The sequence below is a fragment of the Pelobates fuscus genome, chromosome 3 (assembly GCF_036172605.1).
Source record: "Pelobates fuscus isolate aPelFus1 chromosome 3, aPelFus1.pri, whole genome shotgun sequence".
NCBI lineage: Eukaryota > Metazoa > Chordata > Amphibia > Anura > Pelobatidae > Pelobates > Pelobates fuscus.
The window spans coordinates 73,117,260-73,142,331 of record NC_086319.1 but is presented as its reverse complement, the minus strand read 5'-3'; positions in this window follow the sequence as shown (position 1 = coordinate 73,142,331).

Here is a 25,072-nt window from a genome sequence, read left to right as displayed (position 1 = left end):
AACTGTGGGTAGTGAGGTTGGCTACCTAGGACTGGCAAGGAAGGGGATAACAGTGGGTAAGGAGGTTGGCTGATTGGGACTGGCAGGGAAGAGGTTAATGCTGGGTAGTGAGGTTGGTTGACAGGGGCTGGAGGGAGAATGTATTACTTGCATTACAGGGAGGGAGAAGAGCACATATGGGCTCTAGCTGCAGTTCAGTCTGTGCTGTGAGCATTCCTTACACTAGAGAATACATGCCTCTATTTTCATTGGCTGCAAAAGGTACATTTCTTTCAGAGACTGGGAATCAGGAACATGTTGAAATGTGAGAGGGGGGTGGCTAAGGAGGCTGGATTACACTGCCGAAAACAGCAAAACATTTTACAGCACTGCAGGAAAACTACACAGAATCGAAAGAAAAGAAACTAACCACAGGTATTTTGAACCTATTAGCTTTAGTTTAAGCTTAACTTGTTTAGCTGCCTGGAGTGTCCCTTTAACCCCTCAAGGCGTAAGGACACATGACATGTGTGACATGTCATGATTCCCTTTTATTCCAGAAGTTTGGTCCTTAAGGGGTTAAAGGGACACTATAGTCACCAGAACAGCTACAGCTTAATGTAGTTGCACTGGTGAGAATAATAATTACCTCCATGGGATACATCTAGTGGCCACTCTTTAGATGGCCACTCTGTAGCATTGCTGCACAGTGTGAAGCACTTCCGTTCAGTGTCTTTGTGCTCTGCGTTAAGACACTGAACTTTTCTCATAGAGATGCATTGATTCGATGCATCTCAATGAGGAGGTGCTGATCGGCCATGCCCCGTCCCGCCTCCTTGCCAATTTTAGCCAACTAAATGGTTATTGGCTGAAATCCTAAATTAATTCTGATGATATCAGCAAGGAGGTGGATCAGGGAGGCGGACCCACACAGCGCTGGAAATAAGGTTAAGGAGGGGGGGGGGGGGGAAGCCACCTTAATGGCTTAACACTATATGGTCGGGAATACATGTTTGGGTTCCTGACCCTATAGTGTTCCTTTAAATACATGCATGTTTTAATTTGTGGCATATCTGCTAGAACGTAAAAAGCGTCCCTTTACAACAAATACCTGTTTGTCTAGCCTTGGAAAATATATTGGCAGTGTATAAATAATAATAATAACACATAACCCAAGATAATTCATTTTGGAGCAAGAAATACACTGGATAAGCTATGTCAATAAGAGTTTTTAGATTTTACTTTAGGAGTCTCAAGTCTGCAACTTAATTCACTCAAGTGGTAATATTGAAGCAGCTAAAAAGTATGATGTTTTCCTTTTTTTTTCTTGTAAAGAGAGAAAAGAAAATCTATAATCGCTACTGTACTTCTAAACAGATATAAAGCGTATTCTGAGAAACCACAGAACATTTGGCAAACACACAATTGAAAAATACAGGTGCGAGGAGTGTGCTAAGGCTCAAAGCAAACAATAGCAGCTTTTGTGTTTTGGTTTTTTTAAATGAAAAAAGTTACCTTTCCGTCTGAGAAATTTATTACCTTTAAATATTTGCAACTCTCAACCCACAGCACAGTCACTTTGTATTATTTCCGGACAAAAGGACTGGCTTGTGGTAACAAGCAGATGCTTGAGTGCCCTCTGTGGCATAAGGTATAGCATCAATCAGGAAAATCAATATTTGCTGTACAGGTATCTTTGAGGCGTACATTTGCCTGCTTGTAAATCGTGTGTACTATAAATTATGCAAGGCCCTTACTGGTTTTACTTAATCATTTTTTAAAGTACTGTATCGCTGGAGGATGCTAACTCTTTGTAGACTTAAACACTTAAGTCATGCAACAGCTTATTTCCTTCACTAGGCATACTGAGCAAACATTTTAGCATTCTCTCGGCTGACATACAGCAACTTACAAGGAAAAAGGATCGAGTGTTACAGAGTTTGCTGAAGATGGTACTAGTTTTAATGTTGGGATACTGAAAACGCATGCATGAATAAAGTTGTGTAGAGAATGAACAAAATGGACAAAAAAATTAAAAGAAAAGTTTTATGAACAAAATGGATAAAAAAATGAAAAGAAAAGTTTTATTCAAAATATCTAGGGGGAAGGGCGAACAGCCAGCCACCAGCCCAACGCATCTCAGTATTTGAGTGGTCTTTATTCATATACATGATAACATAGTTTTAATGCTGGTATATTGAAAAGAAGGCATTACAATTTAATCAGGACTGCAGGAACTAAATATATAAATGGAATTTTAACAGATTTGACAATAACACAATTTTTTTCACAAATCTACGGATACTACTTGTATCCCCAGTTATACCTAATTTATGAGATAAATAATATTTTGTTACTGAAATCTTATTTATAGTCCTTATATGTGACATAAAACTCAGCCTCGTTGGTGTTAGAAGAGTTTGAAATTAGGAGACAGACAGCTTCATATTTGGGTGGCTTGAAGTCTCCCTCCCTCAACTCTGCTTTTTATTAGTTCAGTATGCTGTCCGTTTGATTGACACTGAACACAATCTGTAGTCAAAAGGAAGAGTAACATTTTCTCAACATATGAGGCAATCTTGGTCCAGACTTTTTTAACGAATACGATTTAATCTGAAAATTCAGTTTTTTCGCATTTGTTTACTAAAACGTAAACGAAAGTCCTACATACTAAATATAAACAAAACAAAAGGGCAGATGCCGAAAGCATTACCTTTTCGGTTCGTTCATTTAATAGACTCTGTGCTGCAGGGGAATTAACCCCCACAGCACGGAGAAATAACAGTTCACATGCGCAACAAAAAAAATAAACAAGGAGGGAACTGGGGAACTGGAAGCCTAATGTCCCTCCCATGATCCTCACCCATGACTGGCGGGTGGGGACCACAAATAATAAAGCCCCTAGTCACTCCCCCCCAATAAAAATACCATACCTACCTCTCTCACCCTAATAATAGTGAGAGGCAATGAACTAAACTTGTAAAATAAAATTGAATACTTACCATTTGATGTCTTCTTCCTTCTTTCTTCTTTTCTTTCTTCAGCCCCAAAAAAGGGCAAATAAAAATCCATTATACGCGTCGCAACTGTAAAAATAAAAAAATAAAACCCATGGAGGGCACGGTGCAGAATGAGCTCCGCAGGGTGGGGAAAGGCTTATAAAGCCTTCCCACGCCCTGCAATTAGGCTCAGACGAAAGTACTCATAACACAGTAATTGGTTGCTTTCTTTTTTTTAAAGCAACGAATCAGAGGGTTATGAGTCAAATTACATAGCATGGGAAAATTCCAAAGAACTTTTCCACGCTGTGTAAAATGACAGAGCACTTTGATTGGTTAGATTTCAAGCCAACCAACCAGAGTGCTGTGACAGGTAAATGTAGAGACTTACGTGTCAGTCTCTTCATTTACCTGTCAGAGCACTCTGATTGGTTGGCTAATTGCAGGGTGTGGGAAGGCGCCATTTCCCGCTCTGCAGAGCTCATTCTGCGCCGTGCCCTCCATGGGTGAAGATGGATTATTTATTTATCGTCATGCTTTTTTTGTTTCTCTTTGCTGAAATTTTTTTTTTCTCGTTTTTTTTTTTTTACAGTTGCAACGTGTATAATGATTTTTATTTGCCCTTTTTAGGGGCTGAAGAAATAAGAAATAAGACATAAAATGGGAGGGGGCAGGTAGGGTATTTGTATTGTGGGGCAGTGACTAGAGGCTTGGGGACCCCTAGTCACTTTATTATTTGTGGTCCCAACCTGCCGCTCATGGGTGGGGACCTGGGGGGGGGGGACATTAGGTCCCTCCCAATATTTATTTTAGGGCCCCCACCTGCCCTCATGGGTGGGGCCAGGGGGGACATTAGGTCCCCCCTTTTAATTTATTAGAGTCCCCACCTGCCGCTCATGGGTGGGGATCCTAATGAAATAAATAATGGGGGGACCTAATGTCCCCCCCCCATTATTTATTTCATTAGGATCCCCACCCACGGCTCATGGGTGGGGACCAGGGGGGACATTAGGTCCCCCCCTTTAAATGTATTAGGGTTCCCACTCGCCGCTCATGGGTGGAGACCTGGGGGGGACATTAGGTCCCCCCCATTATTTACATTAGGTCCCCCCATTATTTATTTTAGGGTCCCCACCGGCCGCTCATGGGTGGGTGGGGTGGGGACATTAGGTCCCCCATTTATATTTATAGCCCCCACCCCTGGGTCATGGGTGGGGGCACGGGGGGCACTATGCCCCCCCATTTTAGTTATGTGTTCCCCATCATGGGGGAACGGGAGACCTGGGCCAGGTCCTCACTTATTTTACTAGCGGCTGGGCAGCAATTTAGATCTATTTACTTTTTCATATTGCAACATTGTTATAGTTTTTGCTATAACTTTTGGTTACATGTACTCTTACCATATCTCTCTATCACTTCTATGTAAAATACTGATTTATGTACATCCAGTTTTAAATGACAGCGAGCAGCCACTGGCTGCTCGCTGTTTAGGAATCATGCCCCTACTACACAGGGGACCTGGCACAGATAGGGGCATATTTAACCTGTGCCAGGTCCCCCCTTTTTGCACTAGTAGGTACCCAGTCACTAGTAGTTTTAAATTTGTCTAGGCGACATGCCCCTACTCGCGGCATGCCGTGAGTAGGGGCATGCGGGAGGATTTAACCTCCCTTTTATTAATATGGGGGTCGTAGTGACCCCAATAGGTTTTAATGCAGGGGGGGGTGTAGGAATAGTTATTTATTTATTGCAAGGAGGGAGCTAGTAGCGCTTCCGCTTCCTTGTTGTTGTTTTTTTTGCGAATGCACAGTGCTGTTTTTTGTCCTAATTGACTAAAACTAATTATTTGTTATCGAATTTAGTTCGAAAACGAATGGTTTGCGAATTAAATTCGAGATTGACTAATTACATTTTTATTTAGTATGAAATCATTCACATGTGCACATGTGTAGTCTTTTCTATATTGCTATGTCCCAGTCAATTTTTTTAGTAACAGTGACTAAATCTATATTATCAGTTGCCATTATTGCCACAACTTCTTGGATCTTATTCCCTAAACTGCGAGCATCTGGAGATATGTCATTTCTGGACTTTCTGTCCTTGTTTTGGGGGGCAATTGGATTGATGTTTTATCACCCTTTTGCCCCCCCCCCCCTCCTAGTTTAAATACGTCCTAGCAAAAGCTCTGAACTGCTCACTGAGAACATTTGTTCCTTCCTGAGAAAGATGCAAACCATCTTTTTTGTACAGTGTATCTCCATTCCAAACAGAGCTACCATTCACTAAGCCACAAGTTAAAGTCCCTAACACGCATCCGCCTGTCGTTCTGAGTGTTATGCTCAGGCAAAACTTCAGAGAACGACAGTGTGGAAGCAACCTGCCGTTAGAGAATAGGGGGCGGACCGAACATCGCATATGTTCGCCCGCCACGGCGACCGCGAACAAGCTATGTTCGCCAGCGAACAGTTCCTGGCGAACTGTTTGGGACATCTCTACCTGCCGTATATCATTGGTAAAAACACAAAAAACATCCTTTACCTCTGAAATTTCTTTGCAAGCCAAGTCATTTGTCCCTAGATGGACGAGTTTACATCCAATTCCCCTTCCTACTTTGCTCGCTTAACAATATTACAAATACGTTTCCTGTAGCTCCAGGAAGACATCTCACAAGGCCACTATTGTCCAGCTCCACACCTCTTATGATAGAATCCCCCAACAACAACTGCTTTCCATCAGGCCTCACCTTATCCTTTTTGTCATTGGCAGCAGTTGATGTAGAGGATGGTGGTTCCACAAACTCGGTGCCTGAGCCTGTCTTCATACACCACTACACTCGGTGTCTGAGCTTGTCTCCATAACACCACTACACTCGGTGTCTGAGCTTGTCTCCATAACACCACTACACTCAGGGCCCGAGCTTGTCTCAATAATATCACTACAGTCGGTGCCTGAGAATGTCTCCACAACACCACTACACTCTGTGCCTGAAACACTGAACTTACTGAGATATTTTTAACTGTGCACTGGGGCTAGTTGAACCCTCAGCACACTTGACGTTGGCAGCACTGAGCTCTGTACTGGACTGCCTAATATCAACTCTGTGCATAGTTTGTATCTGTGTGAACCTGCACACCACGCTGGCGACAGACAGAATTTTCTCCCTTGTAGGCAAAGTGCCTCCAAGGGGAAGATAGGTGTCCCGTACCACCATGTGCTCCATGTTGCCTCCCTTTACTGCAGAATTATTATTATTATTATTATTATTTTTTTTTTTAAATCTCGCTGGCCAAGAGTGCACCCATGTGCTCTGAGCCTGCGACATGGTTCAATCACAGGCTTTGCCCGACACTGGATTCCAGGCAAGTAAATCTAATTGTTTGTGGAAATTGGGGAGTCTTATCCATATTACACAGGAGGGTTCCCTCTCCTCAGTTGTGTGATCTAAGGCGAGATATGACTGCCATTCTGCGGTCAAGAAGGAATTTTTTCCCCAGTTTGTTGCAAAATTGGAAGTGCTTCAAACTGTTTTTGCCTTCTTTTGGATCAACAGCAAAAACAGATGTGACCCATTGTACAGCGCTACGGAATCTGAAGGCTCTATATAAATAATAAAATAATAATAATAATAATAAAGGCTGAACTTGATGGACTCAGAACTTGGATATCTCTTTTCACTTATGTAACTCTGTAAAAGGGTTAGGGCAACTCTTTAATATTCTTTTACAATTTGGAATGTTTGTGAGATATAGTATCAGTCTGGACCAGGTGGATATTGGTACCAGAATTAGATGCAATTGGCTATACTTGGAAATTGGAACTTGGAAATAGATTAGGTTAGAAATAATTGAAACTAGAAGCAGGATTAAACTTTTTGATGAGACAGAATGTGTGAAATAAGGTAGTGCTAAAGATTAGTCCTGTGCATACCAAAGTCATACCCTGGTTGTTTCACATTTAAATTTAAAAGGAATGGGCAATTCAGGTTTGAAGTGCATTGTAGTAAGAAAAAAAACTATTTCTGTAAGATTGGCATAAGAATTGGCACACACATTGCTGTGAGACACTCAGCCAAGGAACATGTTATGGACAGGGGGTGAACAATCTCACTAGTTGTTGCGGTCACCGGCCCGCCGAACCTCACGGTCGTGCCCGACCGGCACGACCGCTCCGACTACACGAGCTTACCTGCTCGTCGGCGAGCCGGGAACCGCGCACGTAGTTCTTCCGGGCATCGCGCCCAGATCCAAGATGGCGCCGACCGCGTGGTCGCGTCTATTGCTAGCCCCGCCCCCGAGAATTATACCAACGTGTGCGTGACGTCACGACGTCAACGCACACGCACGTTTTGGGGTCAGAGGTCGCCCTCTGACCAATCATAGCCTAGCGAGGGGTATTTAAACCCCTAGCTTTCCCCATTACTTTGCCATGTCGTGGTTTCAGTTTCCTGGTTTCCTGAAAGTGCTAATTCTGTGTTTCTGATTTCCTGGTATCCTGATCCTTGGCGTTTCCCTGGTTGTTCTGATCTCTGGTTTCCCTGACTTGGCTTGTTTAATCGGTATTGAGTATTTTCTGGCTTCCTTGACCTCGGCTTTCCCTTTGACCATTCTCTGTCTCTAGCGTATTAGTCCGGCCATTCTAAGGTCCGGTTTACGCTCTATCCTATTATTTTCCTTTTCTTTCTTATGTATATGTTTACATAGTTTCTGCGTGCTGGACCACATTACTAGTCGTGACATTACGACATGGCCATGGATCCTGCAGAACTATGCAAACATATGATCGCCTGTGAAAATAGGGTGGAGGATATGGACCACAGGTTAGACCAATTTGCCCAGGCATTTCAGACCTTGCTCCAGAGGACTGCCTATTTAGAGGTCCCTCCTGTATCACCTGTGGTTCCGCCACCTGTAGTGGTTCCCGTACCACATAAACCACCGTCCATAACCTTGTCACCGCCCCCTCGTTATGGAGGTGATTCTAAGGAATTCAGAGGTTTTCTAAACCAAATAGAATACCACTTTGAGGCCTCCCCAGGTTCATTCCCAACAGATAGATCTAAAATAGGCTATCTGATGAACCAATTAACTGGGAAAGCCTTGACTTGGGCTAACCCCTTATGGGAAAGTGGTGACGCAGTAGCCCGTGATTACAGTACCTTTCTTACGGCCTTTAAAGCTACATTTGAACCTAAAGGCAGGGAGAAGAACGCTGCCAAAGCCCTTATGCGAATCAAGCAAGGCAGTCGTTCTGTAGCCGATTATGCAATAGAGTTCAGGACATTAGCGTCTGAGGTTGATTGGACCAATAGCGGTCTGGTGGCTGCTTTCTCTGAAGGTTTAGCTGAGAATATACAAGATGAGACTGCAGCTAGAGACCTTCCGGTTAATCTTAACGAGTTTATTGCCTACATGATAGACATTGATAACCGGCTCAGAGAGAGAGAGAGAAAAACAAACAACGTAACAGACGCTCTAATTTGTCCATAGCTCCTCGTTTCTCTAACCCAGTGGTGAGTAGCCAAACGCCTCCTCCAGAACCTGAACCCATGCAATTGGGTAGTGCTAAACTCACTGAGGCAGAGAGACAACACAGACGTAACGAGGGGTTATGTATGTATTGTGGCAAGAAGGGACATCTAAGGTCATCATGCCCGGTTCGGCCGGAAAACTTGCACACCTAAGGCACGTACGGGGTCCGACCTTAGGTGTGATGTATATGTCCCCTAAATTGACTAAGAACCGTTTCCTTATCAAAATAACCTTATCTTTCGAGAACACTGCTGTTCAATGTGAGGCTATGATTGACTCTGGGGCAGCGGAGAATTTCCTAGACAAAGAATTCTCTGGAAAACATCTCCTGCCCTTAAGACATAAAGAGAAACCTATAGCAGTCGAGGCCATTGATGGAAGGCCTCTTACCCAGCCTTTCATCACACACGAAACTCTGCCAATCACTGTTTCAGTGGGTATTCTCCACTCTGAAGAAATGACCTTTCAAATTATATCTTCACCTACAGTTCCGATAATACTCGGTTTCCCTTGGCTCCTGAAACACAATCCACGTTTGGATTGGATTGAAGGAGAGATTGTGAGTTGGGGTGAGAGATGCAAAGGTGTTTGCTTTAAGCAAATCCCACAACCTATTGGCACCATTAATGTTCCTGTTACACCTCCCTTGACCACACAAATTCCACAGCAGTATATGGATTTGAAAGAGGTATTCAACAAGGTCCAGTCAGAAGGGTTACCTCCTCATAGACCTTATGACTGTACTATAAACTTATTACCAGGGACTATGCCTCCCAAGGGAGGAATCTATGCCTTGTCCCCCCAGGAAAATCTTTGTTTGGAGGAATATATTAAGGATGCTCTCAGAAAGGGTCATATCCGTAGGTCCTCCTCACCAGCCGGGGCTGGATTCTTCTTTGTCTCTAAGAAAGAAGGAGACCTACGCCCTTGTATTGATTATAGGGGTTTGAATAGGATTACCATTAAAAACGCCTACCCTATTCCCCTTATATCAGAGCTATTTGACAGATTGAAGGGATCTCGAGTCTTTACCAAGCTCGATCTCCGAAGTGCATACAATCTAGTCAGGATTAAGGACGGTCACGAATGGAAGACCGCATTTAACACCAGAATGGGACATTACGAATACCTGGTTATGCCGTTTGGATTATGTAACGCTCCAGCGGTATTCCAGGATTTTATTAACGATGTCCTAAGAGAGTACCTTCACATGTTCGTTCTAGTGTATTTGGACGACATTCTCATCTATTCCCCAGACCTAGAGACACATCACGAACATGTGAGAATTGTACTGAAAACCCTGTTACAGAACGGCCTTTACTGTAAACTGGAGAAATGCCAGTTTGACCAAACGGAGATACAATTCCTTGGATACGTTATATCTCCGTCTGGTTTCCAGATGGATCCTCGCAAACTGGAGGCAGTCTTACAGTGGCCATTACCCAAGGGCCTTAAAGCTACTCAACGCTTTATAGGTTTTGCGAATTAGTACCGCAAATTCATGAGGGGATTTTACTCCGTGATTTCCCCTATAACCAATTTAACTAAAAAAGGAGCAAATTGTATATCTTGGCCCAAAGAAGCAAGAGAGGCATTTGAACGATTAAAATCTTTATTTTCCTCAGCACCTGTCCTGACCCATCCTGATCCATCCAAACCATTTATCCTAGAGGTGGATGCATCAGAGACAGGAGTTGGAGCCATTCTGTCTCAAAGAGAAAGTCCTGATACGCCTTTACATCCCTGTGGATTTTACTCTCGCAAACTCACACCTGCAGAGAGGAATTACGACATAGGGAATAGGGAACTTTTGGCCATTATACTTGCCCTTAAGGAATGGAGGCATCTCTTGGAAGGTTCCAAAGAGCCACTTTTGATCTTTACTGATCATAAGAATTTGGCTTATATTGGGGACGCTAAGAGACTGTCCTCTCGTCAGGCTAGGTGGTCATTGTTCCTCTCCCGATTCAATTTCGTAATTACGTACAGGCCTGGTACTAAAAACACCAAGGCAGATGCACTTTCTCGGCAGTTTGAGACAGATGAAGTTCCGGAACAGTTGATATATCCTATTGTACCTCCTGAATGCCTCATTGCCACTACAATTTCCGAAGTGTCTTCTCCACTCTTCTGTGCCATAATAGCAGATCAAACTCAGGCACCTGTGGGAAAACCTCCGGACAAACTGTATGTGTCACCTCAGTTTCGAAAGAAGGTACTAGATTTGTTCCATGACAACCTCACAGCGGGCCATCCTGGAGTCCATAAAACTCTCTCAGCCGTCTACAGGAGATTTTGGTGGCCTGCTCTTAGAAACGATATCAAAGATTATGTTGGGGCATGTCAAATATGTGCCGTTTCTAAAGTTCCTCCTAGGTCACCCCCTGGACTGTTACAACCACTGCCCATACCTAGTGCTCCATGGACCCACTTGGCCATGGATTTCATTGTGGATCTACCCAGTTCAAACGGGTTTAATACAGTTCTTATGGTTATTGATAGATTCACGAAGATGGCACATTTCGTCCCACTTAAAAAATTACCATCTGCTCAAGATCTAGTTCAAATATTCTTGAGAGAGATCTTTCGGTTGCACGGTGTACCCAAAAACATAGTATCTGACAGAGGTACCCAGTTTGTTTCTAGGTTTTGGCGTTCCTTTTGCAAACAATTGGGCGTCGAACTCTCCTTTTCGTCAGCATATCACCCTCAAACAAATGGAGCAGCAGAGAGGGCGAATCAGTCTTTAGAAGCCTATTTACGTTGCTTTATAAATGCCAATCAATCTAACTGGTATGAGCTCTTACCCATGGCTGAGTTCGCCAGAAACAACGCCACTCATGAATCTTCTAATCACAGTCCATTCTTTGTTAATCAGGGTTATCACCCCACTGTTTTACCTTCTGCATTCTCAGACACAGATATCCCCGCTTTGAACACCCGTTTAGAATCGATTCATGATACCTGGGATTCCGTCCATTCAGCTCTGCAAAAAGCCTCATTACGAGCAAAGGTCCAAGCTGACAAGAAACGGGGCGCTAATCCTGTCTATCTTCCAGGTGACAGGGTGTGGCTCTCCACAAGACATATCAAGCTTAAGGTCCCGTCCATGAAATTTGCCCCTCGGTACATTGGTCCCTTTCGGGTTACCCAACGTATTAATCCAGTGACCTATGCTTTAGCACTACCGGCTCATATGAGAATAGCGAATACTTTCCATGTGTCTCTGCTCAAGCCCCTTACTTGCAATCGCTACACCAGGGTATCCACTCCTCCTCCGCCCTTGGTAGTGGGTGATCAAGAAGAATACGAAGTCCATTCTATCATGGACTCCAAATTATCCAGAGGTGTCTTGTCCTATCTCGTTGACTGGAAGGGTTATGGTCCCGAGGAACGTTGTTGGGTTCCTGCTGACCGGGTCCATGCGCCCCGTCTTATCCGGTCATTTCACAACCGCTTTCCTCTTAAGCCGGGTCCTTCCCGCCCGGTGCGCGGTCTTCGAGTGGGGGGTACTGTTGCGGTCACCGGCCCGCCGAGCCTCACGGTCGTGCCCGACCGGCACGACCGCTCCGACTACACGAGCTTACCTGCTCGTCGGCGAGCCGGGAACCGCGCACGTAGTTCTTCCGGGCATCGCGCCCAGATCCAAGATGGCGCCGACCGCGTGGTCGCGTCTATTGCTAGTCCCGCCCCCGAGAATTATACCAACGTGTGCGTGACGTCACGATGTCAACGCACACGCACGTTTTGGGGTCAGAGGTCGCCCTCTGACCAATCATAGCCTAGAGAGGGGTATTTAAACCCCTAGCTTTCCCCATTACTTTGCCATGTCGTGGTTTCAGTTTCCTGGTTTCCTGAAAGTGCTAATTCTGTGTTTCTGATTTCCTGGTATCCTGATCCTTGGCGTTTCCCTGGTTGTTCTGATCTCTGGTTTCCCTGACTTGGCTTGTTTAATCGGTATTGAGTATTTTCTGGCTTCCTTGACCTCGGCTTTCCCTTTGACCATTCTCTGTCTCTAGCGTATTAGTCCGGCCATTCTAAGGTCCGGTTTACGCTCTATCCTATTATTTTCCTTTTCTTTCTTATGTATATGTTTACATAGTTTCTGCGTGCTGGACCACATTACTAGTCGTGACACTAGTCCTGAGGCTTGAACCTCTGAAAACTCTTAGAAGGTGCCTGAATATGGTGCATCAGAGGTATTTGGGGTAAACTAAACTAAATAGTTAAGGTCTGGGCAGCCAGTGAGGAAGAAGTAGAGATATGATTCTGAATGGTTAAAATTCTGCCTCCAGTAGGAAGTTAAGCATGATGATATGGTCATATCATGTCACAAAATCTTCATTTTTTTAAAAGTCAACTGACTGAGCAAAATTCCCTATAATCCAAAAACCCACAGCCTAAAAATTGCAAAAATAATCTGAAATTGTCCAGGGGCATTCAGGTTGCAAAATCTGGATATTGCTTACAAAATTTTTTAAGGTTTGAATTTTGCAAAGCTTCCTCTGAATCACCTTGGATGTAGTCTGGTTTTCAGTCTGTCCAGATGCAAACAGCTGGAATCTGGCACCAAATTATAGAACTACTGATGTCTAATATAAGGTAAGATATAGCAAAAATCCATCATTAGCATAATTTAGTTTGCTAACAAAACCTGTCATTAGCATAATATTGCTAACTAGCAAACAAGTATTTACTCCATTCACTGGTAAATTATAACCCAATAATTAAATTATACAAATTGCATGTTGTTTGATTATTGTATAAATATTATTTATTTAATTAATATTATTTTATTTTTTTATCTATTGTAACTCTTTACTCTGCGTTTGCTGCCAGTGGACCAATATTGTATTTTTTTGTAGGTTCAACTGCAAAACACAAGTATATTTATTTTGTGTATTTGCCCTCTGCTGGGTTTTTTAAGTAAATCTGGTTGAAATCTAATGTATGGAAAATAAGTGAATCCTATATTTTACACAGAATTTGCATATGAGAATGACTGGTTTTAAAGTAGATTCTACATGGTACCGAGGGAGATGGACTCATTCAGTTGAAACGATTTTATTTTAACCAGATTTGCCCTTGGTAAATATAAACATTTAAACCAAATTCTGTGCATCCAGGAAAAAATGTGTACCTTAGTGAATAGTCCTCTAAGGATACTTTTTCAAAATCCATGCCGGTTAAGGAGCACACCAGTAAACCAGCAATAAGGATGCAGGGTTACCGTGCGAGTTTACCTCCATTGTAAAAAGCGCTGTAGTGATGCTGGGCACTGAAGCCAGCATTGCTAAAGTGAATCAAAGTACTAATGATGATCAGCTAAAAATGGTGAAATTGGTGTGTATAGATTAGATAGTCAGAGCATCAAAGAAATTATGCTTAAAAGAACACTCCAAGCACCATAACCACCACAGCAGACTAGAGATACTATGGTAACAGGACCTGGCACCCTCCCCTAATGGAAATAGTCAAACTGTGTTAGAGCAGTTTGACACCTTCCTGGGGTCATCTTGGTGCTACCCACCTCCACTACCTGAAACAGATAGTTGGGAACTCTATAACTGAGTGTAAGCTTCCGGCCTTTGTACACAGTGAAAGCAGGGGGTGACACCCCCAGGTAAGAAGTCAAACCATTCTAAAACAGTTTGATTACTTACAATGGGGGAAAGGGGCATTACCAGGGTATCCTAGAACCATGACCACTACAGTGTGCTGCTGTAGGGATTATTGAGTTTGAAGCTATTGTTTTTTTGGTACATTGTAGGATAGAAATGTGAATACTTGGCATAAGGTCAACGTTTGTGCGTGTTCTACACTTGGTACATTATTAGAACATGGTTTACTAATACAAGAGAACATGTGCAGAATAGGCATGTCTAAATCCGAGAATGACTTGAGAGCTCTTTTAAGGCAAACTAAAGAAAGCAGCTTGATAAATGTTAGGATGTCACAATGTATTTCCAATTTGTGTAAACACTTAAGGACTTTTGTTAATTAAAACTTCTAGGGAAAAAAGGCCCCTTTAAATCAAAAGGCTCACCTTTGTGATGCTGTCATCTACAAACAAATGATCAGATCCATAATCCATCTGCTTAGTATTGCAATCGAGTGTCTTTCTTATTGCAGATATAGCCCGATGTATGCTTTTATCACTCTACATTATGTGTTGTATTGTTAAACAGTTTGTAATCACCATGGGATACAAAAATTGCGGTCAGTTTCACTGACTTGCTACGTATTTGTTTTCTTCTATAGAGCCATATTGTCTACCTAACAGATCTCATTCCATATGTGGACAAACCATTGTTTATTTAGGAATTAGCTAAACAATGTTTCAATATAAATGTGTTAAGAGATGTGAAGATCATTTTGAAGAATGAGAAGTCACTCCAGAATAGTTTTTTTGTCATGTTAAATAGAAACATGCAATGAATTAAAACAAACCTATAATCAAAATTGGGTTTGCACATCTTCAGATGTCAATGGGTTAAAACGGCACATATTAATAATTCATTTATATTTTATTTCACCTGTACCTCTGCCTCCAGATGTTCAGTAGATGACAATTGCAATTGCATACAATGAAGACACGATTGAAAACATGTTGCATATGTCTGATTTCACGCAGGAACATTTTTTATAAAAATGTTTCGGGAAAGATCATTGTACGACGATCAAAAGAAATTTAAAAGGTTTCTACAGCAAAATATGCTTTGTTTTTTATTTTATTTTTAAATTTTATAACAGAATAAAACTAGAGGGATCATATTCCCCAGTTCCCAGACTCAGCATGACAAGATGGTACTTTCACGGATGACTACTTAACGTCATCCTGCCTTCTATGACCTGGATCCTACAACATGCTTCCTCAGCTTAGATGATAACACAAACTCGTCCACCAAAGAGGATCGTAAGGAATACCGAAGCACTGCTAAGGACCCTCTTTCCCTCTCATCTCACAGAGATTTCCAGACATGAACAGCATTTGGAGTTCACAGTCTTGTCAATCCTGCTTCAATCTTAGTATTAGAGAATACCTGTTGATAAAAAATGTCAACAACTTTTCTACACCTTTTGATAACCTCTCCTGCTTCCAAAACACAATGCTGTTCTGGGTTGTGTTTTCAGAGTAATAAAGTCTCCTAAGAGAGTGCAGAGATACAGAGAGTATACATTTGAGACTTATCAGCTATCTTTCAATTAAAATGTGTCCATCTTTACAGTGAATTGATGCTAATTTCTCTGACTAATATCACAGTTTTGCAGGGTCCAAAATATTGTTTATAGGATCCAGTACAATTCTGTGGCAGCTAACAGGATAATATCTTGTTTTCTTTGATTCTTTCTCTCTGTTGTTGAGAACCTCTGCAACTCCTGAAAAGGTGACTTAAAGTGAAACATCATTGGGACTTTGCTAACAGCCCTCTGTTTTTATTCCTGATGTAGTCTTGCTCTCCTACAAACTTAAGCTTTAGACACTCATTTATCTTAATTTCATGTCTGAATAGGCCTATGCTTTTGGTATACTGAACCTCGACTGATATTCGTGTCTCTCTCTGTTCCCTTCCATTATCAGTAATGTTGCTATAGTTTTGTGTCCTATTTACCAATATCAGCAGGCAGTCTCCCGATTGCTCATATTATAAGTTAGTATATAGCTCTTAGAATACTGCAATCAGATCTTATATATTGACTGGTGAGAGCAGTGTTAATGTTACTGCTTTGGAACTGGGAAACCTAAGTTTGCATCCAAGTCAGACCCCCTTACCAGTAAGAGTTGGAACAATATATACCCAGCTTCTCAATTCCTTATAGTTTGTAAGCTTGCTTGAGCAGGTTCTCCTTTACCTCTAGATATCCCCTTTCTATAATTGTAAAGCAGTGCGGAATGCGTTGGTGCTATATAAATGCTAATAATAATATGCTGATTTAAAGAAGTCAAATGCAAGTCTTTCAATTTATTTCTCAGCAGGACAATACTCGAACTGGTATATTCTCATAGTTTATTTATAAAATATATGGTTCACATAGTGCATGTGTGTTGCTTTATGCCTATAAACTACTTAATAAACAGTACATGCTGAACCAGAGGATCAGATGAAAATTTTAAAGGTCTGTCACAGTGTAGCTACCTGTCAGGGTACCTGTAGTCTCTACCTCTGATAAGAGGAGAGACTTAGACGTTTTCCCGTTCAGAAGGGCTGTTTCCTCCGTTCCTCGCGGTTCCTCCGGTCGGTTACACGCCGGCCGCGAGGGATCCACGCCCTTTTATGACGTGACGCTCAGTAGCCGACGTCATGACGCCAAGCTTGCTCGACCTGTCACTCAAACCCTGAACACGAACCAGGACTCGTCGGGGGTGTGATTACCTCCTAGAACCGGGGTATTTAATAGAGCTTCCCGCATTTGCTCATTGCCCTGTCGTGGTTCTAGCCAGTCTAGTCACTCAGTGCTCTTGTATGTCTATTGTCTCTTTGGTTCTGACCCGGCTTGTTTGTATTACTCTGCTTTGCTCTCTTATCCTTTGACCCGGCTTGTCTCTCGCTTACCTGTCTTCTCATTCCCTCGACCTCGGCTTGTCTCTGACCATCCTCTGCTTACTCCTTACGTTAAGTCCGGCCATTCTAAGGTCCGGTATACGTACCTACTACGCTTTGTACTCTGCGTGTTGGATCCCTGTCCCGATCCTGACATTACGACAGGGCCAATGGATCCTGCAGGTACAAGTAGTCAGCTTGGTCCTTCCGATCCTAGGTTTGACGCCATGGAACATAGAATGGATCAGATGGCCTTAGCGCTACAGGCGTTATTATCTCGTCCTAATAATCCACCAGAAGAGATGCGTAATAATTCTATCTCTCCTGTAAGTTCAGGTTTAGAGGTAGCCACTGTAGGTGCCTCCTCCCGTATTACCCCACCTGTACGTTATGGTGGCTCTCCTGAGAAGTGTCGAGGTTTTTTAAACCAAATCAGTATCCACTTCGAATTACAACCCCGTTCTTATCCTACAGATAGGGCGAAGGTCAGATTTATTATCACCTTACTCATTGAGAAAGCTCTGAGATGGGCCAATCCGTTGTGGGAGAACGATAACCCGTTAGTATATAATTATAATGCCTTTGTAGCTGCTTTTAGAAGAACTTTTGACCCTCCTGGTAGAAAGGTCAATGCAGCCAGATTACTGTTGCACCTTAGACAAGATAACCGAACACTGGTGGATTATGCACTAGAGTTCAGGTCCTTGGCGGCAGAAGTTAAGTGGAATGAACAGGCTTATATAGACATATTTTTAAACGGATTATCAGATGTAATACTTGATGATGTTGCTACTAGAGAGCTTCCTGAGAATTTGGAGGATTTAATCTCTTTTATCTCGCACATTGATGAACGCTTAAGAGAGAGGCAGAACACTCGAGATAGAACCTGTAGACCTTCCTTTAAACTAGCTCCCTCATTCCTAAGTCCTGAGACCAAAACCTTACCTTTTCCAGAACCTATGCAGATAGGCAATACTCATCTCTCAGAAGAGGAGAGACAGTACAGGAGAAGGGAGGGGTTGTGTATGTACTGTGGAGTCAGAGGTCACCTACGCCTAAATTGTCCTAATCGATCGGGAAACGCTCGCACCTAAGTTTCTCTAGAGGACAGGCCTTGGGTGTTTCTATTTTGTCCTCTACTCATAATTATAAAGATCATAGGCTTCTGCTACCCGTTTCCTTAACTTGGGAGAGGGGAGTAGTAGAGACTGTGGCATTGATAGATTCCGGAGCTGCTGAGAACTTTATCGACCAAGTTTTTGTCTCTAAACACACTATTCCATCTCAGTTAAGGGAGACGCCCTTGGCCGTTGAGGCCATAGATGGTAGACCTTTAGTTGAGCCTGTGATTTTTCGTGAAACCATACCCGTTAACTTAACTGTTGGTATTTTACACGAGGAAGACATATCTCTGTTACTCATTTCATCCCCTTCTGTTCCCATAGTCCTGGGGTATTCTTGGTTAAAGAGACATAACCCTATTATTGATTGGGAATTAGGGGAGATAATCTCATGGGGTCAGAATTGTCAGGAGAAGTGTTTACAGAAAGTCTCACCGCTTTGCATAGTTAATACTCCCACTCAGTCTACCGACTCTACAGAAGTACAAATACCGCCACTGTACCTGGACTTAAAGGCGGTATTTGACAAAAAGAAGGCCGATACTTTACCTCCACACAGGACCTTTGATTGTAAGATTAATCTACTCCCTGGTACTATGCCTCCCAGGGGCAATGTATACCCTTTGTCTACTAAAGAGAACGTAGTCCTAGAGGAGTATATTCGTGAAAATCTAGACAAAGGATTCATTAGGAGATCCTCCTCCCCTGCCGGGGCTGGATTTTTTTTTGTTAAAAAGAAGGATGGTACGCTGAGACCTTGCATTGACTACCGAGGTTTGAACAAAATAACCGTTAGAAATGCCTACCCGATTCCTTTAATTACCGAGCTCTTTGATCGTTTAAAGGGTTCCAAGATTTTCACCAAGTTAGATCTCAGAGGGGCATATAACTTGGTGAGGATTCAGCAGGGTCATGAATGGATGACGGCGTTCAACACTCGATATGGGCACTACGAGTATACCGTAATGCCTTTTGGTCTCTGTAATGCGCCGGCAGTATTTCAGGACTTGATCAATGAAGTTCTTAGGGAATTTCAACATGACTGTGTTATTGTATACCTGGATGATATACTTATACATTCTAGGGACATTGAGACTCACCACAGACAAGTCAGAAGGGTTTTGCGCAAACTTCTTCAACATGGCTTATACTGCAAACTGGAGAAATGTAGTTTTGATCAGTCTCAGACAAACTTTCTTGGCTATGTGATTTCTGGGGAAGGGTTTAAGATGGACCCGGATAAACTCCAGTCCATTTTAGACTGGCCCTTACCTAAGGGTCTCAAGGCCATTCAGAGGTTTATTGGATTCTCCAATTATTATAGGCGCTTCATTAAGGGTTACTCCTCAATTATTGCTCCTATCACCAATATGACCAGACAGGGGGCTGACACTAAGAATTGGTCTACTGAAGCACTTCTTGCTTTCAAGACTCTCAAAGAACTTTTTGCTTCCGCACCAATTTTAGTTCACCCTGATACTACTCTGCCTTTCCTACTCGAAGTAGACGCCTCAGAGACGGGTGTAGGCGCTATCCTGTCCCAAAGGTTAGGTGTGGATAAACCATTACATCCATGTGGTTTTTTTTCCAAAAAGCTATCTGGCCCAGAGAGCAGATATGACATTGGTGACAGGGAACTACTAGCTGTTATCATGGCTTTGAAGGAGTGGAGACATTTATTGGAAGGGACCTTACATCCTGTTACTATTTTGACGGATCACAAGAACTTGTCCTATATTGGGGAGGCCAAGCGATTGTCCTCCAGGCAAGCTCGTTGGTCTTTATTTCTCACCCATTTCAATTACGTACTCACTTATAGACCTGGTTCTAAGAATTCTAAAGCCGATGCTTTGTCTCGCCAATATGAACCTTCTACTGTATCTGAGCCAGTTTTATCCTCTATAGTTCCCAAGTGCAATATTATCGCCAACACAAGTCTTAAAATTCATTCTCCACTGCTTGACCAAATCAAGAAGTTGCAACATCTGGCACCTAGGCAGACTCCTGTGGCAAGACACTTCGTTCCTCCTGAACTCCAACGGGAGCTCTTACAGTGTTTTCACGAGAGTAAGGTGGCGGGGCATCCTGGCATTCGCAAGACATATTCCTTAATCTCTAAAGATTTCTGGTGGCCTTCTTTACGAAAGGATATTAAGGATTTCATTGCAGTGTGTGAGATCTGTACTAAGACTAAGCAACCTCATACTCTTCCATGTGGTCTATTACAGCCCTTGGGCATTCCAGAGAGACCATGGTCCTGTTTGGCCATGGACTTTATTGTTGATTTGCCTATTTCTAAAAGACAGACTGTTATTCTCACTGTAGTCGATAGGTTTACTAAGATGGCTCATTTTGTGCCTTTACCTAAACTTTCGACTTCTCCTGAATTGGCGGAAATATTCGCTAAAGAAATTTTTCGTTTACATGGGATACCTTCCGAAATTATTTCTGATAGAGGTTCCCAATTTGTTTCACGTTTCTGGAGATCCTTCTGTTCTCAATTAGGCATCAAATTGAATTTTTCTTCTGCTTATCACCCTCAGTCTAACGGAGCTGCTGAACGTACCAATCAAAAAATTGAACAATATTTACGTTGTTTTGTTTCCGAACATCAGGACGATTGGGTCGGTTTGATTCCTTGGGCAGAGTTCGCACACAATAATCTTGTTTGTGATTCCACTCGTTCTAGCCCCTTTTTCATGAATTATGGCTTTCATCCTTCCATTCTTCCTTCGGTCTCCTCTTCCCAAGGGGTACCGTCGGTTGATGTTCATGTTGCCAATCTGAAGAAGTTGTGGGATCAGACTCGACAAATTCTCCTACATAATTCCATGTTGTTCAAGAAACACGCTGATAAACGCAGAAGGGCGGCTCCTGCTTTTGTCCTGGTGATAGGGTATGGTTGAGTACAAAAAACATTCGTTTAAAGGTTCCTTCTATGAAATTCGCTCCTCGTTACATTGGTCCTTACAGGGTCCTGACTCGTATTAACCCGGTTGCGTATCGCCTAGTTCTTCCATCTGCCTTACGCATCCCTAATTCTTTTCATGTTTCCTTGCTGAAACCGTTAATTTGCAACAGATTTTCCTCCACTGTTTCTTCCCCTTGCTCTGTTCAGGTTGAGGGTCAGGAGGAATACGAGATCAACTCCATCATCGATTCTCGAATTTCTCGAGGGAGGTTACAGTATCTTGTCGACTGGAAGGGATATGGTCCTGAGGAGAGGACTTGGGTACCTCAGGAGGATGTACATGCCCCTCGCCTCCGCAGGGCTTTTCACTCCCGCTTTCCATCTCGTCCCGGTTGCTTCCGCCCGGTGGGCGTTTCTGAGAGGGGGGGTACTGTCAGGGTACCTGTAGTCTCTACCTCTGATAAGAGGAGAGACTTAGACGTTTTCCCGTTCAGAAGGGCTGTTTCCTCCGTTCCTCGCGGTTCCTCCGGTCGGTTACACGCCGGCCGCGAGGGATGCACGCCCTTTTATGACGTGACGCTCAGTAGCCGACGTCATGACGCCAAGCTTGCTCGACCTGTCACTCAAACCCTGAACACGAACCAGGACTCGTCGGGGGTGTGATTACCTCCTAGAACCGGGGTATTTAATAGAGCTTCCCGCATTTGCTCATTGCCCTGTCGTGGTTCTAGCCAGTCTAGTCACTCAGTGCTCTTGTATGTCTATTGTCTCTTTGGTTCTGACCCGGCTTGTTTGTATTACTCTGCTTTGCTCTCTTATCCTTTGACCCGGCTTGTCTCTCGCTTACCTGTCTTCTCATTCCCTCGACCTCGGCTTGTCTCTGACCATCCTCTGCTTACTCCTTACGTTAAGTCCGGCCATTCTAAGGTCCGGTATACGTACCTACTACGCTTTGTACTCTGCGTGTTGGATCCCTGTCCCGATCCTGACACTACCTCACAATTTACATGATTTTAAATTCTTTATTTTATTCGTGCATGAATTAACAGTTAGGTCCGTTACGCCACAACAGCGATGTGAGACCCTACATTAACAATTGGCAACATGGCATAAGCAATACTGTGCACATTTTTTTTTTTAGAAAAATAAGAGTAACGTACATGTTGAAACAAGATGTGTCAGTGACTATGAATGTGTGAGGATTAACAACTCCTTGCCGTGTAGTTTGACACTGAGTGATCGAGTATGGGAAAATAGCAGGCTATAACCTTGGTAAAGTCTTGGGTAAGTTAGTGAATGTAGGTCGGTACTTGTAGTTTGTCGAGAGTGGGGTCCGGTGTATGCACTGTGTGTGCTTAAGGTGGGCTAGTGAATTCTGGTGCAACTCTAAGCCTTAAAGGGTATGTTGCTTGTCAGTTGAGTGGGGTGTCTGTGCACAAAGTTTGGCTATGATTCTGGGTGCAGGTCACTCGGTCGGGATAGCAATTTATGGATAGCATTTTAACAACAGAATACTCATGCTTATATAGTAAAAGTAACATTGAAAACACTTTATTATCAGGGTGTCCATAATATATTAAAAAGCAAAATATTAGTGGTTAGCCTTGATACAGTCTCGGACCGGGTGAAAACAGTCCTCTCAGCCTATGCCCGTGGTGATTTATAATAGATGCTGTTATCGTGTAAACTAACTTTGCTGGGCACCCTGAATCACTCACATTAAGACTGCTTATATGCTAAGCTAAAAGAAAAGGGGGAACTTAAACATTAACAGAGGGACTTGTAACCGGTATTTTGCTGCTTTAAAATAAACGGGTAGCTATGTCATCCTCTGTGTGCAAGGGGGTACCTTGGCAACCCCAAAGGTTTCAAGTACCCTAGAGTCCCGCAGTGCCTGCACTTCGGCCCATGTCTTGAGTGGTCATTACCCAGGCTTGCAATCTGCTGCTTAGCTAGGAGCTTTATTGGTCAGCGACCCGATCACAGTTAGCCGATTCCCACGTCTGGGAAGTAGAAACCCCGGGAGTGGGGGTACATGGAGGCCCTCCGGGGGTGAGGGTAGGGCTGGTGCCCCATCTAGGTTCTGTCTCCGGTGGTCCATGGCGGGGTTCTCTGCCTGTTTCGCTCGCTGGTAGCCAACTTAACTGCATCTCGGTCGTCATCGCGGCAGGCACCACGAGTTCTCCTCTGCTGGGTTGCGCTTTGCTGGTCGGAGGTTGTCGGGGCCGCTATGTGTGGGAAGCAGGTTGTGCATGTTGGCGGGTCCCGCTCTGGCGTGTGGGAGCGTGGGTGCTGGCGCCCAAGGTTTCCCGCCATTGCGGTTGTCGGTGCATGCGCGGTCGGATTACCGCCCTGAAGGTCTGCAGTGGGGATCCCTAATGGCATCGGCGGGTCACCGGATGGATCCATGATGCCACCATTCGGGCCACTTGAAAGTAGGACACTCCCCTGTCACATAGTGTCGTGTGAAAGCTCGAGCAGAGTTGGTCTAGGGCTTCCAGGGGGTGTGATTGTAAATGGTTGCCAGTGTTCCCTCTCTTGCTGGGCGGCCATCTTGGATGTGCCCCTGCAGGCTCGTGCCTCTGCTGGCTGGGTAGCCGGGGTCATTTGCCTTCAGTTTCAGTCCGCTTGATTAGTGGGGACCTGGATAACCCCCACCGGTCCAGAGGGGGGGGGGGGATAGGAGATCAGGAAAGCTTGAGGAGAGCGGCCGCCTCTCCCCGGCCCCAACTCCCAAAGGCCGCAGGTTAGGTTTCGGGTTCTGGGCTCCGACAGGCTCCTGAAAGGTATCTTTAGATTCTGTGGTGCACCCCTGACGTGGGTAGTGCACCCTGGTGTGTCTTTGGGCTGAGTAGCCGCCGGTATTGCCTTATATTCTGCCCGCCCGATAGGAGCTCTGTCCCCGCACATCTGTTCAGCTTGGCGGTCAGAATCCGCCCCCACAATTTACATGATTTTAGTTTCTCAAATTAGTAATAAAACTTTTTTTTTTCAAGCCAAAACATTTTTATGCTCACCAACCCGAGGCCTAATCAATGCTACTCTATTGTCACACCAGAACTGATACAAATGTACAATTCACTTTTGTTGGCTCTTTTCTTTATCCTTGCTAGCTTTTCCACACCTCTCTTCTAACAATCAACAAGACAGAACTGTATAAATCTGCTTGGAAAAGTTTTTTTTACGGTAGTAACGGATTCACAGAAAATTAATTGATCGCTAGCCTTAAATTTCTAACAGGGCTTGTCAATACTCTTGCTAAGGAGGAGACATGTTAATCAACATATAGTGAAAAATATCTGATGGAATAAGAACAGAAGCTAAATGCAACCTTTTGTGGTAAAGAGACTTGATCCTTATGTAACATCCATAATACTAGACCATTTGCCCATTCACAGTACCCGTTATGAGTGGTAAATTTCAATATTACAAAAAAGTCAAGTATAGTTTTTACAATCTAGTTATTATCTATCACCTCTGTCTGTTTTTCTATTTATATACACATTCCACGATAATAAGTACCTTTCATTCAAGGGAATTTTTGGAAAATAGAAATTATTAGAAACGCAAGACAAATTGGTCTCCAATGGTTGAATACATAGTTCTTGCCCAAAATGACCGAATATTAAAGTCCACAATGAATTATTCGGACCTCTGCTCCACAAAAGGATTGTGATACAACCTTCTGTAATGTTATCTTCACATGAACAATCCAAATAGATGTATATTAACTCAATTTAATTGTTTCCGTGATACAGAATAACCATCGTCCTGAACGGCCTACGCCGCTCTGCCCAAGATTTATTGCTCACATGACAATTTCACCAGATCCTCAGCCTTCCAGAACACCACGCAACAATTATGCCTATTCTCCAGGAAAAAAAACATATTGCCAGTATGGGAAATCAGTTGATAGGACATATGGAAGGAAAACTACAGGTAATAAACTATGGTAACATATTTAACAACTCATGACATTTAAACAGTTTTC